The following is a 15,634-nucleotide window of genomic DNA, read 5'->3' on the forward strand; positions in this document are numbered from 1 at the left end:
AAGTCCCAAGAACTTCACACTGCTGACCCTCTCCACAGCAGCTCCATCAATATGCAGCGGAGTGTGATGGTGTTTTCCAGCCCTCCTGAAATCGATCACCATCTCCTTAGTCTTTTCCACATTGCGGGTGAGATTGTGAGATCTGCACCACTCCGTAAGCAGCTCCACCTCCATCCTGTACGCCGACTCATTGTTGTCCCTGATGAGACCCACCACTGTTGTGTCATCAGCGAACTTGTTGATATAATTATTGCTGAGTCTGGCAGTACAGTCATGAGTAAGCAGACTGAACAGCAGGGGGCTTAGGACACAGCCTTGGGGTGAGCCAGTGCTCACTGCGATGGTTCTTGATGTCCGACTGCCCACCCTGACTGTCTGCTGCCGTTGTGTCAAAAAATTAAGGGCCCAGTTGCAGGTGCCAGTGTCCACCTTCAACAGCTTCAGCTTCTCCACCAGCTGCTGTGGGATGATTGTGTTAAAAGCGGAGCTGAAGTCTATGAAGAGGATCCTGGCGTAGGTGTTCCTCCGGTCGAGATGTGACAGTGCGAGGTTGAGTGTTGTACAGACTGCGTCCTCTGTGGACCAGTTGGCTCTGTAAGCGAACTGCAGTGGGTCCAGGTCGGCAGGGAGACAGTTTTTAATGTGCTGCATGACCAGCCGCTCAAAACACTTCATTAGTATGGGTGTGAGAGAGCCCACCCATTCTTTCTCTCCAGAGATGCTGCCTGACCCGCTGAGTTTCTCCAGCATTTCGTGTCTATCTTCATTTTAAACCAGCATCTGTACTTGCTTCTTACACAGTCTGTTTCAAACTGCATCTTCTTCTATGTCAACCATTTTTCATTACAAAAATGAATGTATTCAATTATTAACAATAATAATATTTACAAAACAACACGCCCACGATCATCATACAAAAATGACCACATTTTCGAAAAACTAAATATTAAATAAGTATGCTACAATCCCGGTGGAAGATGTATTCGGAAGTGGCGGCGCTGGTGAACGGCTGCGACTCGCCTGCAGTCCGTTTGTCTTTACTTTTTTGTGTTGGGTTTTTTTCCGTTTTGTCTAGTTAAGTTTTTGGTTTTTAGGTTGTGTTTATGTGAGGGGGGGGGGGGGGGGGGTTTAACGGGGCTTGCTGTCTCTCCCTTCAGGGGAATGCAACCTTTTTGTCGTATCCCCCTTCTCTGCCTCCGTCTGCGCTGAGGCCTAATGGCGGAGCTGGCGACCTCGAGACTCCGGAGGCAGCCAGTCAGGACTCACCCTGGGCTCGCTCCCGTGAGGGCGGCCCAGCTCGGGGCTGGAACGGCGCTCCCGTGAGGGGCTGTGACGCTCCCGTGAGGGCAGCCTGGCGAGGGGCTGAGACTCTCCTGTGAGGGGCTGTGGCGCTCCCGTCGGAGCGGCCCAGCTCGAGGGAGGAACGGCACTCACGTGAGGGTGATCCGGCTCGGGGCTGGAACGGTGCTCCGGTGGCTGGGACGGCGTTCTGGCGGCTATGACCTGAGTCCGGGGTTCAGCCGCGGACCAGCGGTGGACTGGAGGGCGGCAGCTTCGACCACCCTGGGCCGCGGTGTTTGAGCCGGCCCGTTTGCGGGGTTCGGTGAGCCGCGGGACTGTTTGTGCCATCGCCCGGTGGGGTATCGCCTCAGCGCAGAGGGAGAAGAGGAGGGAAGAGACTGCAGCCCTAAGATTTTTGCCTCCACCACAGTGAGGAGGTGCTTGGAGGATACACTGTGGTGGTGTTAATTTGTGTTTATTCTTGTTTATTATTGTATGATGTATGTATGACTGCAGGCACGAAATTTCGTTCAGACCGTAAGGTCTGAATGACAATAAAGGAATTCAATTCAATTCAATTCAATTCAATTCTTCCACCCTCCGTGATCCCCAACGCTCCCGGAAACCCTTCAAGGTGCCCGTGGGCACACATGAGTATAGAAGTTGTGAGGTCATGTTGCATTTGTATAAGACGTTGGTGAGACCACATTTAGAGTATTGTGTTCAGTTCTGGGCACCATATTACAGAAAATATATTGTCAAACTTGAAAGGGTTCACAGAAGATTTACGAGCATGTTGCCAGGACTAGAGGGTTTGAGCTATAGGGAGAGGTTGAGTAGCCTGTGTCTCTATTCCTTGGAGCGCAGGAGGATGAGGGATGTTCTTACAAAGGTGTACAAAATCATGAGAGGAATAGATCGGGCAGATGCACAAAATATCTCGCCTAGAGTAGGTAAATCAAGGACCAGAGGACATAGGTTCAAGGTGAAGGGGAAAAGATTTAATAGGAATCTGAGGGGTAACATTTTCACACAAAAGGTGGTGGGTGTATGGAACAAGCTGCCAGAGGAGGTAGTTGAGGCTGGGACTATCCCAACATTTAAGAAACAGTTAGACAGGTACATGGATAGGGCAGGTTTGGAGGGATATGGACCAAGCGCAGGCAGGTGGGACTAGTGTAGCTGGGACATGTGGGCCGGTGTGGGCAATCATGTATTGTCTTTCTGCTGATCGGATAGCACGCAACAAAAGCTTTTCACTGTACCTCGGTACATGTGACAATAAACTCTCATCTCCCCGCTACCTTCAGGTAGAAGGTACAGGAACCTGAAGACTGCAACGTCCAGGTTCAGGAATAGCTCTTCCCCACAGCCATCAGGCTATTAAACTCAACATACAAAACTCTGAACATTCATAGCCCATTATCTGTTTATTTACACTTTATCTGATTATTTATTCATGTGTGTATATATTTATATCTTCTTCTTGTGTATGGTGTGCCTAAAGTTGTATTGCATTGTATTGGTTGAAACCGGGCGGACCACGTGAAGGTTGCAATCTCCCACCCCATATATTTATATAATGGTATATGGACACACTGTTCTGCCCTGTAGTCATGCCTACTATCTTCTGTTGTGCTGAAGCAAAGCAAGAATTTCATTGTCCTATCTGGGACACATGACAATAAACTCTCTTGAATCCCTTGAATCTAAACTGTAAATACAATTATAGTTCACGTGGGTATCTAAAATGGGCAGTGTTTCATTCTCCTGTACATGAATCCTTTGACCAGCTAAGTATAACATTTATAAATGTACTTATTCACAAGAGGTTTCCTGTGAATTTATTGAGCTGGTTTGTGATGTGTTGTCTTTCTGCCGACTGGATAGCACGCAACAAAAGATTTTCACTGTACCTCGGTACACGTGACAATAAACTACACTGAACTAAACTGACTAAACGTCTCAACCCGAAACGTCGCCTATTTCCTTCGCTCCATAGATGCTGCCTCACCCGCTGAGTTTTTCCAGCATTTTTATCTACATTGGCAGAACTGATGGTTTGGTGTCAAAATCACTCTACATTTCCTTCAATGTATCCCAAGAAAATAAAGTTGTGTGTAGTGTTCAGGATGATTAGATCCATGTACTGGAGGGCGGACATAATGCTATCATTCTTGCCCGCATTACCTTGCCTTTCCCTGGTGCCTGCGTCAGAGAGGGCTTTACAATGCAGCCTCCAGTCTGAACAACTCGAGCAAGCACCAGTTTCCACGCGGGCATCCGGTGCTACTCAGGAGCAAAGGGGGAGAGGGCGGGGGGGTTCGGTATCTCAATGGAGGCAGTGTGAGGAACAAGTCTTTCTCTCAGCCATCGTTCCTGCTGCCAGCTGCTTCTCATTAGCAGTGATCAGCTGGCTTCTCCTCAGTTGTATATCCCAGTGAGGAATGCGCTTGAACCGACTCAGAAGTCTCTCAGCGGGAAGAACAGTGTAAGAAAAACAGGAGGCATTTGAAACGTTTCAGGGAAGCTGTAAATGCCTATGTTGTAACGCCCGCCTGTACCGCAGAGTCCCAGGTCACATACTGTATAAACACATATCCATGCAAAATTATGTCGAACACGTTTTAGATACTAACAAGTCTCTTATGGCTGTTAAAGATTGAGGCAATATGCCCACTAGTCCTTTCCAACCCCAGCAAGCCTTCAAAATACCAGCAGGACAATGAAGAAACTGAGTGTGAAGAAGGGTCCCGACCTAATCCGTCACCTATTCCTTTTCTCCAAAAATGCAGCCTGACCCGCTGAATTACTCCAGCACTTTGTGTCTTTTTTCAGGATAAACCACTGCTGAGTGTTCCTTACCACTGTTGGCTTCCCGATCTGGAATTTCCACCCTAACCACTCTACCTCCCTCCGCCCCTGTATGTTACTCCTGGAAAACCTTCCTCTTCAATTCCATTTCTGATGTCAAGCTTCAATATGTGAATCATATGGGTTTCGGTTAATTTGTCAATGATAGTTTGACTGTCTTGGGGCATTTTAATGCTTCAATTGTGCTATGATAGTATTATTGTTACATATTTGAATTGAATTGAATTGAATTGAACAGCACGGAAACAGGCCCTTCGGCCCACCGAGTCTGCACCAACCATTGATCGATCACCTGTTCACTAGTGTTATTCCACGTTCGCATCCACTTCCGACACACCAGGGACAATTTACAGAGGGCCAATTAACCTTCAAACCTGCATGTCTTTGGGATGTGGGAGGAAACCGGAGCACCCGGAGGAAACTCACGAGGCCACAGGGAGAACGTGCAAACTCTGTACAGACAGCACCCAAGGTGAGGATTGAACTAAGGTCTTTTGGGCTGTGAGGTAACAGCTCTACCAGATGCACCATGGTGCAATTTACAGTACAGATGGAAAGATTGCAAGATTACAACTGTAAAAATGTGTACAATGCCTTTAATGCCAAGGCAGTGAGTTGTTATAAGCAGGTAGATTCAAGATTCAAGATTCAAGAGAGTTTATTGTCATGTGTCCCTGATAAGACAATGAAATTCTTGCTTTGCTTCAGCACAACAGAACATAGTAGGCATGACTACAGAACAGATCAGTGTGTCCATATACCATTATATAAATATATACACACATGAATAAATAAACTGATAAAGTGCAAATAACAGATAATGGGCTATTAATGTTCAGAGTTTTGTCCGAGCCAGGTTTAATAACCTGATGGCTGTGGGGAAGTAGCTATTCCTGAACCTGGTCATTGCAGTCTTTAGGCTCCTGTACCTTCTACATTAAGGTAGCAGGGATATGAGTGTGTGGCCAGGATGGTATGGGCCCTTGATGATGCTGGCAGCCTTTTTGAGGCAGCGACTGCGATAGATCCCTTCAATGGAAGGGAGGTCAGAGCCGATGATGGACAAAAATTCTGGAGAAACTCAGCGGGTGAGGCAGCATCTATGGATGTCTGAAGAAGGGTCTCGACCCGAAACGTCACCTATTCCTTTGCTCCATAGATGCTGCCTCACCCGCTGAGTTTCTCCAGCATTTTTGTCTACCTTCGATTTTTCCAGCATCTGCAGTTCTCTCTTAAACGTTGTTATGAGCAGGTTCTGACTAAATTTGCTTGGGTTAAAACAAAGTGTGAATCGAGCCTTTAGTAGGGATGTTGATGCGATCAAGGAAAGAGCGTTCACGTCACAGCCCTGTTTCCATCAATCTTTCCACCACCACGCACAAGAAGCAACAAGACAGACAACATTGTTCTCCAGAGATTGTTCACCAGACACTTCTAATCGTGTGTGTGGACTCGATAAGAAGATGAAGGGATGTTGATGTTTATTCAGTGTTCGACCACATGAAACCCACGTAATGGCAAGGCCAATTAAGATTTGAATGAAATAGACTCAAAGTGCTGGAGTAACTTAGCGGGTCAGGCAGCATTGCTGGAGAACATGGATAGGTGACATTTTGGGTTGGGATCCTTCTTCAGACTAATCTAATCTAAGATTGAATAATTTAGTTGCAACTGAATTTTTTTAAGTTTCTGCTATTATGGATACTTCATAGAAACACTGAGGTTTTTATTCTTATAGTCTTATTTGTGTGGGGGAGGATTGCCAGTTTTAGTGAGCTTGCTTCAGAATTATAGAGAGATAATCTCCTAATCCTTTCTCTGTTTTACGTAACCTTGTAGAGTGCACTCTATCCACGCCTACATTATTCAACATTTTACACATTTACTCTGTGGCTGAAATTCCGTATTGCTGAACATAAAACACACGGGGGGCCAAAAATGTTTGCTTGTCTTATTTAGATCTCCCGTCTGTGACAATTAGTGTCACAGATTTGATTCAGCCATGGACCCACGGGCTATATCAAGGCCAGACAAGAATGCTTTTGCCTTAACCAGAGAGCAACCTGCTTGCCTTCATGGAACCTTATGCTCAGTACGGCGCCATTGCCCTAACAGTTTAGTTTAGTTTAGAGATGCAGCGTGGAAACAGGCCCTTCGGCCCAACAAGGCCGTGCCGACCAGCGATCCCCGCACATTAACACTATCCTACACACACTAGGGACAATTTACACTTAAACCAAGCCAATTAACCTGCAAATCTGTACATCTTTGGAGTGTGGGAGGAAACCGAAGATCTCAGAGAAAACCCACGCGGTCATGGGGAGAATGTACAAACTCCGTACGGACAGCACCCGTAGTCGGGATCGAACCCGGGTTTCCGGTGCTGCAAGCGCTGTAAGGCAGCAACTCTACTGCTGCCTCACCGTGCCGGCCTGCTCCAATTAGTTCCACTCGTAGAACATAGATCAGGGAACGGTATAGCACAGGTCCTTCAGTCCACTATGTGTGTGTGGAACATGAGGCCAAGTTAAACTAATTTCCTTGTTTTCTCCCCAGAGCCCTTTAAATTTACTGTTCCTTTTGAAAACTTATTTTTAAATCTGTTTTTGCCACATTTCAGGAGATGCATACCAGATTAAAACAATTCTCTATTCAAAAAAGTTCTAACTATTTCCCATTTGGTTATCAGATTGTGCTGCCATGCACAGTTTTATAATGTTCCTTCTTTTAAGCCACAAAAAGGAAACACTCGGAATCACAAAGTACATTAATAGATTGTTTTCATTAATAGACTGTAATATCTGAATGCTGGAGTAACTCAGCAGGACAGGCAGCATCCATGGAGAGATGGAATGGGTGATGTTACGGGTCAGGAGTTTGTGGTACAGTGATAAAATGTTGTCGGAGACAGTAAGACTGGTCGGAGATCTGGGAAGGGGGAGGGGATGGAGAGAGGGGGAAAGCAAGGGCAACTTGAAGTCAGAGAAGTCAATGTTCATGCCGCTGAGTTGTAAACTGCCCAAGCGAAATATGAGGCGCTGTTCCTCCAATTTGGGCCTCACTGATAATGGAGGAGGCCCAGGACAGAAAGGTTCCCCTTTGTGATTCTTCCTGCTCATCTCCCTCTGTAATATCTGAAGTTGGTCTCGCTTCAAGTCAACACCAAGAACTGTACACCGAAGATAGACACAAAACGCTGGAGTAATCCAGCGGGTCAGGCAGCATCTCTGGAGAAGGGTCTCGGCCCGAAACGTCACCCATTCCTTCTATTCAGAGATGCTACCTGTCCCGCTGAGTTACTCCAACGTTTTGTGTAAACTAGCATCTGCAGTTCCTTCCTGCACTAGTGCCATGATTTTAACATAGCAGAAACTGCCCTGCAGCTGCACGGATAGACTTATCAAGCAAAAGCTGACACTGAACCACATTCAGAGTTTATGCATTGTCTCAAGACGGGAGAGAGGTAAGACAATCTACAGGAGCCGCTACCTCACCACTGCCAGCATCATCAAGGACCCGCACCAACCTGGCCACGTTCTCATTTCACTCCTGCCATCGGGAAGGAAGAAGGTACAGGAGTCTGAAAACTGTGAGGTCCAGGTTCAGGAGCAGCTTGTTCCCTGCAGCCATCGACTATTGAACATTACAAATTCCAACTAAACTCCGAACTATCAACTGCACTCGGGACTTCGGACATGTTGTGGTGTTGTCACTATTTTGAGTTTCTTTTAATTTTGTGAACTCCTTTATTTGTTTGTTTATTGTATTATTTGTTGAGAGCTGTGTTCACCAACCGGAGTGCCCTGCACAGAGGCAGATCGGCAGAGTTGCTGCCTCACAGCGCCAGGAACCCAGGTTCCATCCTGACTACGGGTGCTATCCTGTGTAGTTTACACGTTCTCCCTGTGACCATCTGGGTTTTCCCCGGGTGCTCCGGTTTCCTCCCACATTCCCAAATCATGCAGGTTTGTAGGTTCATTGGTCGGAAGAAATTGTAAATTGTCCCTAGTGCGCTGTGTGTGCTAGTGTCGGTCGGGGACTCAGTTGGCCAAAGGGCCCGTTTCCACACTGTATCTCTAAACGTTAAACTCTAATCTTTAAACGAAACAGTTATTGCTGCTGCAAGTGAGAATTTTATTGCTCCATTTCATCTGGTCATCTATGGTGGAGTGATTAAACTTAGGGAAAATACAGTGATAGAAACATAGAAAATAGGTGCAGGAGGAGGCCATTTGGCCCTTCGAGCCAGCACCGCCATTCATTGTGATCATGGCTGATCGGCCCCAATCAATAACCCGTGCCTGCCTTCTCCCCATATCCCTTGATTCCACTAGCCCCTAGAGCTCTATCTAACTCTCTCTTAAATCCATCCAGTGATTTGGCCTCCACTGCCCTCTGTGGCAGGGAATTCCACAAATTCACAACTCTCTGGGTGGTGGAAGATTGCAACCTTCACGTGGTCCGCCCTGTTTCGACGAATGCAATCAATCCGGCGTACACAATTAAATAAGATTAAATAGAACATGTTGTCCGACAACTTTAGGCTGTGCACGCCATACGCCAGAAGAAGAAGACAACTCTCTGGGTGAAAAAGTTTTTTCTCACCTCAGTCTTAAATGGCCTCCCCTTTATTCTAAGACTGTGGGCCCTGGTTCTAGACTCGCCCAACATTGGGAACATTTTTCCTTCATCTAGCTTGTCCAGTCCTTTTATAATTTTATATGTTTCTATAAGATATCCCCTCATCCTTCTAAACTCCAGTGAAGCAATAGAATAGAATAGAAGCAGGAGTATATGAGAGACCGTAGTTCAATAAAAGATATCTCATATTTCGCTTGGGCAGCTTACAACCCAGCGGTATGAATATTGATTTATCTAACTTCAATCCTTGCATTCTCTCTCTGTCCATCGCACTCCCACCCAAGTCGTACCCATTTCAAAGTTGTCTTGTTGAGTCTCATTGTTTGTAACTCGTTTTCACCTTTGCCCACTGCTAACAATGGCCTGTTCCATTTATCATTGTTACTGTTTTTGCATATCTTTCATTCATTTGTTCTACATCTCTCTACATCATCGTCTATATCTCTTGTTGTCCCTTTCCCCTGACTCTCAGTCTGACGAAGGGTCTCGACCTGAAACATTGCCTATTCCTTTTTTCCATAGATGCTGTCTGTCTCACTGAGTTACTCCAGCATTTTGTGTCTATCTTCTTTAAATAAAATATATCAATTGGAGAGGTATTATTTTCCCTCAGAGCACCTGTTCAGCAGGTTTTCATTGATGGGTGTAGTCACTGAGCCTTTATCCTCGGTCCAGATGACACTGCATGGTAAACATCCACCGGCATAATCGATAACAACCGCAGGGGATGCAACACTTGTTCCTATACCCCCCTCTCTCAACTCCGTCCAAGGACCTCGACAGTCTTTTCAGGTGAGGCAGGGGTTCACTTGCACCTCCTCCAACCTCATCTACTGTATCCGCTGTTCCAGGTGTGGACTCCTGTATATCGGCGAGACCAAGCTCAGTCCGCCTAAACCTACCTGATCTCCCGGTTGCTGAACACTTTAACTCCCCCTCCCATTCCCAATCTGACCTTTCCATCCTGGGCCTCCTCCATTGTCAGAGTGAGGCCCAGCGCAAAGTGGAGGAACAGCACCTCATATTTCGCGGTACACCCCTGCGGTATCAACATGACTTCTCTAACTTCAAGTAACCCTTACTTTCCCTCTATCTCCATCCCTCCCCCTTCCCAGTTCTCCGACCACTTAGTGTCTCCGACTACATTTTATCTCTGTTTGCTTTGTTGTTACCTTCTCCCAGCTAACAATGATCTATTCTCCATTTTCCTTGACCTCCATTCCCTTTGTCCTGTTTTCACACCTTTACACTTCCTTATCTATACTCTTCCTTGTCTCTGTACCTCCCACGCCCCTGACATCAGTCTGAAGAAGGGTCTCGACCTGAAACGTCACCCATTCCTTCTCTCCAGAGATGCTGCCTGTCCCGCTGAGTTACTCCAGCTTTTTGTGTCTATCATTGATAACAACAGAATCCATTTAGTGAGCCAAGCTGTCATGGGTGAAAGCATTGGCTGTGTTATTGTCTGTTTGTGATGCCAAGTATTGTGTTGCCAGGCGATGGAATCGTCTCTTCCTTTGGTTGCGATGTCCTAATTAAGACCACTATCGCTGGGTCACATCTCAGTAGGTTGTGGAATGGTTGTGAGTTGAGAGAGGTCAGGGAGGGAGGGAGCAAATTACTTTGGATAAACCAACAAAGAGCCATTCAGCGACGCAGACAATGTGTTTAGCTGCGATCGTCGTTAATTTGCAAAGCAAATGAGAGGAACTGCCATCGATTGCCAGTTTGCAAGAGGATACTTGGAAAAGGATAGAAGGAAAAATACTAACACGGCTTGTTTTTATACAACCTTTGCAAACTTGTGATCAAATATTTGAGGTTAGAACAACGTAACATTCGGCAGTGAGCTGTGATTGTCTAGGTAGAGCTGCATGCAGTTGGGCTGTTTGTACTGTTGATGGTGCCCATAGCCGTGCATGGCCACCTGATGGGTGCCCGTCCGAAGCTGGAAGTGAGTGGATGCTGCTAGCCAGTTGGAAGCAAAACTGCCAGAGTGAAGGAGATTGCTGTCTGAGTCAAACATAATGTCAAGACCATCACCCATCGACGCACACATAACCCGTATCTCTCCAAACGATGTATCTATCCAAAAGTATTTTAAATGCCACTAATGTATCTGCTTCAACCACCACCCCCGGCAGCACGTTCCAGACACCCACCACCCTCCTGTGGAAAAAATGTCCTGCAAATCTCCTTTAAACGTTGCCCTTCTCACCTTTAAGATATGCCCTCTAGCGTTTGACTTTCCCATTCTGGGATAAAAGGTTCTGACTGTCTACCCTATCTACGCCTCCCATAATTTGATATACCTATCAGGTCTCCCCGCAATCTCCAGCATTTGAGAGAAAACAATCCAAGTCTGTTCAACCTTTCCCTGTATGTAGCTAATAGACCCTGTTCTGACCATCTTTCCGGTGAACCTCCTCTGCACCATTCCCAAGCCTCCACACCCTGCCTGTAACTGGGCAACCGGAACTGCACGCAATTGTGGTTGGGCCAATGGTGTAGCCAGTAGAGATACAGCCTCACAGCTTCAGGTTCGATTTGCTTCTTGTCTCTGTGGACTTTACATATTCGATCCATGACTGCATGGGATTTATCCAGCAACACAAGTTTGGCTCTCCCAAAGACGTGCAGGTTGATACACTGGCTGGCCACTGTAGTCTGTCCCTAGTGTGCAGGTAAGTGGTAGAATCTGGGGGAGGTTGATGGGAATTTGGGACAGAGAAAAGTCCAGCACAGGTACAGACCACAACGTGTGTGTTGAACTTAATGCCAAAGTAAACCAATCTCATCTGCTTACATGCAGTATAAATAGGGCTGCACAGTGTTGCAGCATTTAAGCTGTTGCCGTACAGCGCCAGAGACCTGGGTTCAATCCTGACTATGGGTGCTGTCTGTACGGAGTTTGGACATTCTCCCTGTGAGTGGGTGACCACCTGCGTGGGTTTTCTCCGGGTGCTCCGGTTTCCTCCCACACTCCAAAGACGTACAGGTTTAATTGGCTTGGGATAATTGTAAATTGTCCCCAGTGTGTGTAGGACTAGTGTTAGTGTGCGGGGATCGCTGGCCGGCGCGGGCTCAGTGTGCCAAAGGGCCTGTTTCCGCACTGTATCTGTAAACTAAACCAAACTAAACTAAAAGCTTTTAAGAAGGAACTGCAGATGCTGGAAAATCGAAGGTACACAAAAATGCTGGAGAAACTCAGCGGGTGCAGCAGCATCTATGGAGCGAAGGAAATAGGCAACGTTTCAGCCCGAAACGTTGCCTATTTCCTTCGCTCCAGTGGTGCAGAGGAGTTTCTCCAGCATTTTTGTGTACCTAAACTAAAAGCTGTTGGTTGGAGGAAGTGTGCTGGTGCCGACCCAAATGCAAGAATATAATTTGGAACATTTTCTATGTGGGAAATGCGGCGAATACTGGGAAGGGGATAGCTTATCTTGGAAGGCACGGATTCTCTCACACCTTCTGCCTTTTCACCTCTGGCCTTTCTCTAGCCATCTGCCTATCAAGAACCCCCCTCACCTGTATCCATCTATTGCCCCCAAGGCTTTGCCTGCCCCTAGTCTCTTCCAGCTTTCTAACCACCCCCCACCCCCACCCTCCACCCCCACCCCAAACCGTCCCCCCACAAATAGAGTGGAGAATGATCCTTACCCAAAATGTCACCTTTATTCATGTTCTCCAGAGATGCTGCCAGACCCGCTGAGTTACTCCAGCACTTTGTATCTTTTCTTTGTAAACCAGCAACTGCAGTTCCTTGCATTAAAGCAGCTGATTTAAAATCTCATCCGGAGAGCAGCACCTCCAGCAAAGGTTAACAATGAGCATTGTTGAACGGTTTCGAGTTAAGGAGCTGAAAACAATTCATTACAAATAATTGGAATGTGTAAAATGTGTTTTAATGTTGCTCTCTGAGGGAATTAATGCAGGGAATTGATGGATATGGAGATTGGCTTAACAATGGCATTGTGTTCAGCACGGACATTGTGGGCCGAAGGGCCTATTCCTGCGCTGTTCTGTTCTATGGTCTGCGTGAGTGGGGTGGGAGATTGCATGGTCCGCCCTGTTTCAACGAATGCAATCAATCTGGCGCGCACAATCAAATAAGATCAAATAGAACAAGTTGTCCTACAACTTTAGGCTGTGCACCCCATACACAAGTAGAAGAAGAAGTCTATGTGAGTGAGTTTTGGTGATGAGGCTAGGTGTCCATTATGGGTTGATCAGTGTTCTGTCAGTCTTGCCTTAGTTTATTCACATTGCTGGCTATACTTGCCCATCGAACTGCAAAGATCTGGAAGAGCTTCCCCTGTCTCCTATCCCCCCCCCCCCCCCCCCCCCCCCCCCTTCCACCTGCACTTTGCAAATGGAAGCCTCAACGTTCTACGCTGGCTTAATTAATTAAAAGTTGCTTTGAGTGATGGCTTGTGACAACCTAATCCACTTCAACTGACCCTACAAAGCTTTCTTCCACAGCCTGCAGCTTCTCAGTTGTACGGACCTCCCGGGAGAAGCCAGTGCCCTCCGTTACTGGACCCAGCCAGCTTCTAAACCGCTCTCTGCCATCGCCTGGTGAGTCACAATCATTCCCAACCAGCGAAGGTCTCGGTCTCGGTCTCGGTCACACGGAATCGGGACACATTTTCACAGCGAGGTACGGCAGCCTGTCGACGCGCCCAGGGAGAACAGGCGCCCTGACACAGGAGTGAACAATTGCAGATTGCATTAACGACACGGAAATGGTGGAGGATTTAAACTTAAAGTCCTTTACGGTTTTTTTAAATCGTCAATATAAAGAAAAAAATGTCACAAAAGCTGCGATACTGAGCCAAAAAAAGCTTAAATGTTAAAGTAAAACTATTAATCTGTCAAATACTGTCTAATTCTGATAAAATACTTACGAGAACACAACACCGGACCACTGCTGTTTATGTGCAATGTTTAACCATTTAAGGCTCAATTCTCCACCCGTTTTGCTGCCCATTTCATCAATGGTTCGAACAGCTGTTCTCACTGTTATTCTATCTTGACTTCAACAGTACGTGGCCGTATATATCTGCACCTTCCGCGAGGGTTTCCCATGGTTTACGAGGAAATAGACTATAGACTTTCAGAATCACTGGTTTCACATTGATGCAAATTTCAACCCAAGTCTTTGCTTAAAACTGTAATTGGACTGGGGCTAATTGATCTGTGGGACAGTGATGTCTGCAGCAATATACTATTTATGTGTATGCGTATACTATTTATCCTATTCCACTGACTGGCTTGCACGCAAAAAAAGCTTTTCACTGTACCTCGGTACATGTGACTATAAACTCAACTCAACTGATGCAGACCAAACTATTATCAAAGGAAGTGGGCTGCATTGTGTGAATAATAAAGTAAGATTGTTATCTTTCATTCACTGCTATCTATCACTTCCCTCTGGAAGGCGACTCCGGACTGTCAAAGCTGCCACAGCCAGACATAAAAACAGTTTTTATCCACGAGTAGTTGCTCTACTCTACAGCCAAAAATCTGTAGCCTCCCTTTGATCTGGTATTTTGTTGGTTCACATGCTTGATCAATGGTGTTTTATCATTAATGTTTTATTATTATTAATGTTTAGTGTTTTCTGGGTCATTCGTAACTGTCACTGTATTTCATGTTGTTACTTGTGGGCGGTGCACTAAGGCAAATTCCTTGTATGTGAATACTTGGCCAATAAACTTACTTACTTACTTACTTCATGATATAATGTCTGCGAGAATAGTCCTCAGAATAGTCCTGGATCTAATGCAGATTATAATCCCATTCCATTGCTCGATCTGTACTAATTGTTGAACATGAACGATTGCTGATTCAACATAGTTTTTAACACGATCCAGGTCAGGATTGAACAGATTACTATTGACTCCATCTACACTTCACGCTGCCTCGAAAAAGCAGCCAACATAATCAAAGACTTGTCACACGCCTGATATTTCTTCCTCTCCCTTCTCCCATAAACTGATGTCTATCTGCACCTCCAAGTGGCAGAATTCTTAATGCCTGAACTCACTGCCCTATGATCAAGGGAACTGCTCCTTTTTGAGAAAGACCCCTCAACGCCTCAGGTATCCAAATCTACTTTACAACCAATGAAGGGCATTTGAAGCATCGTCACGAAGTAGGAAACAAAGACCCACACACAGCGATGTGATTGTGATCTTTTTTTGTTCAATGTTGCTTGAGGATCAAATGTTGGCCACAATAGTAATGTGGGTTCTTTGACATCCGATTAAGAATTTAGACTGGTCTTCTTCTCAATGTCTGATCAGAAAGATGGCATCCCTTTGTTTGTATCACTGCCTGCGACATATTGGCTTGGATTGAATTCAATTGAATTGAATACTTTTAGTCAGATGTGCCAAGTCACAATAATATTCTTCGCTTGCATACTCAAGGTATGCAAATAGTCACCACTTAAAGGGCGCTTGGTTTGTTGATTGCATTCTGATTGAGACAGTTGTAGGTGCAGTGGTCTTTCACCTGAACTGGACCTTCAGAGCAGCATTGAGGTAGACATGTGACCCATTAAATTACCCGCCTGCCTGTGTGTTCAGGAGGACGTGAGCAAACCCATGGAATTCCCATTGACCCAGCAAAGATAAGAGAAGATTGGTTTAAGGTGAGGGGAAAAAGGTTTGATGGAAACATGAGCGGTGACTTTTTCACACAAAGTGTGGTGGGTGTACGGAACGGGCTGCTGTAGGAGGACGTTGAGGCATGTGTTATTGCAACGTCTAAGAAACGTTTAGACAGGTACAGGGATAGGGCAGGTTTATAAGGATATGGGCTAAACACAGGC

The 15,634-nt window shown here is 46.0% G+C and overlaps 1 protein-coding gene across 2 annotated transcripts in view; it reads left to right on the forward strand.

The window, feature by feature from the left end:
- The first annotated feature begins 13,251 nt into the window (after positions 1-13,251).
- rlbp1 (retinaldehyde binding protein 1) overlaps positions 13,252-15,634 on the forward strand; it is a 47,730-nt gene continuing 45,347 nt past the window's right edge. The window contains exon 1 of one of the 2 annotated variants that reach the window (XM_033050351.1): positions 13,252-13,374. The gene's annotated coding sequence lies outside the window, so the exon portion shown is untranslated. The remainder of the gene's footprint in view (positions 13,375-15,634) is intronic. The other variant, XM_033050350.1, reaches the window with a different exon arrangement.

Source organism: Amblyraja radiata, chromosome 34 (assembly GCF_010909765.2).
Source record: "Amblyraja radiata isolate CabotCenter1 chromosome 34, sAmbRad1.1.pri, whole genome shotgun sequence".
In the NCBI taxonomy this organism is placed as follows: domain Eukaryota; kingdom Metazoa; phylum Chordata; class Chondrichthyes; order Rajiformes; family Rajidae; genus Amblyraja; species Amblyraja radiata.